Below are 920 nucleotides of genomic sequence, written 5' to 3'. Positions count from 1 at the left end.
GGATGATGCAGGCAGTCTACAACGACGAGGTGACGGGTGAGTCCCTGCTCCATAACCAGGCGTGCTCCTGCGGGAAAGGGTTTCCCCTGTTCTGCCCAGTGCTTTCCAGTTTTAGCTGCAAGAAAATGAGCCACTGGTTTGCTGACATGGGAGCACTGAGAGACAGGAGGTGTTGAGCCCTTGGCCATGCCAGAGAAATGGCCAATCCCTCCTACTGGTCCTCTGATTAATATCTACAGTGTTTCGCAGTCTAAGTGGGTCCTTCTGTTGGTGCTCTGCCATCTCCCTTTCCATCTGCACTGACTTTGCCCACTGTGACCACCTCTGCAGGGAAGAACGTGCGGAGGTCGATCCAGGGCGTTGGGCAGATGATGTCCACCATGGTGCTGAGCAGGAAACAGTCCATCTGCCGCCCTCCAAGCCTCAGTGCTGGGTCTGCCCCGGAGCAAGTGGACAGAGGGAGGAGCATTGAGAACGAGAACATTGTGGTGATGGAGACCAAGCTGAAGATCCTGGAGATCTTGCAGGTTGGAGCCGATGGGGAAGGAGAAGCATTGTGGAGCTGTGGGTGGGACCTGTGGGATGGGGTGGTGAGGGGAAGACATGGGTTTCTCATGCAAAGAGACGGCTGGCATGAAGAGGACACTCACTTTTGCTTTCTCCTTCACTGCTGCCAGTTCATCCTGAACGTGCGGCTGGACTACAGGATTTCCTACCTGCTTTCCGTCTTCAAGAAGGAGTTTGTGGAAGTCTACCCCATGCAGGACAGTGCAGCTGATGGGACGGCTCCGGCCTTTGACTCCACAAGTAACTTTTCTGCTTTGCTCCTGGGACAGCAAACCTCATGGGCTGGGGACACGCAGGCAACGGAGGTGACAGCTCCAGCAGCTCTCTGTCCGCCGCTGCTGCTGGCAGGGAGG

At 56.1% G+C, this 920-nt stretch overlaps 1 protein-coding gene and 1 long non-coding RNA gene across 2 annotated transcripts in view; one reads left to right on the top strand and one right to left on the bottom strand.

Annotated features, from left to right (window-relative positions):
* ITPR3 (inositol 1,4,5-trisphosphate receptor type 3) overlaps positions 1–920 on the top strand; it is a 47,217-nt gene that overhangs the window by 25,998 nt on the left and 20,299 nt on the right.
* Positions 1–920, bottom strand: part of LOC118452228 — a 16,208-nt gene that overhangs the window by 9,364 nt on the left and 5,924 nt on the right. The window lies entirely within an intron of this gene.

Source organism: Egretta garzetta, unplaced genomic scaffold (genome assembly GCF_000687185.1).
Source record: "Egretta garzetta isolate BGI_Z169 unplaced genomic scaffold, ASM68718v1 scaffold105, whole genome shotgun sequence".
In the NCBI taxonomy this organism is placed as follows: Eukaryota; Metazoa; Chordata; class Aves; order Pelecaniformes; family Ardeidae; genus Egretta; species Egretta garzetta.
The sequence above is the reverse complement of the archived record's forward strand: the minus strand, read 5'-3'. Positions and strand labels throughout refer to the sequence as shown.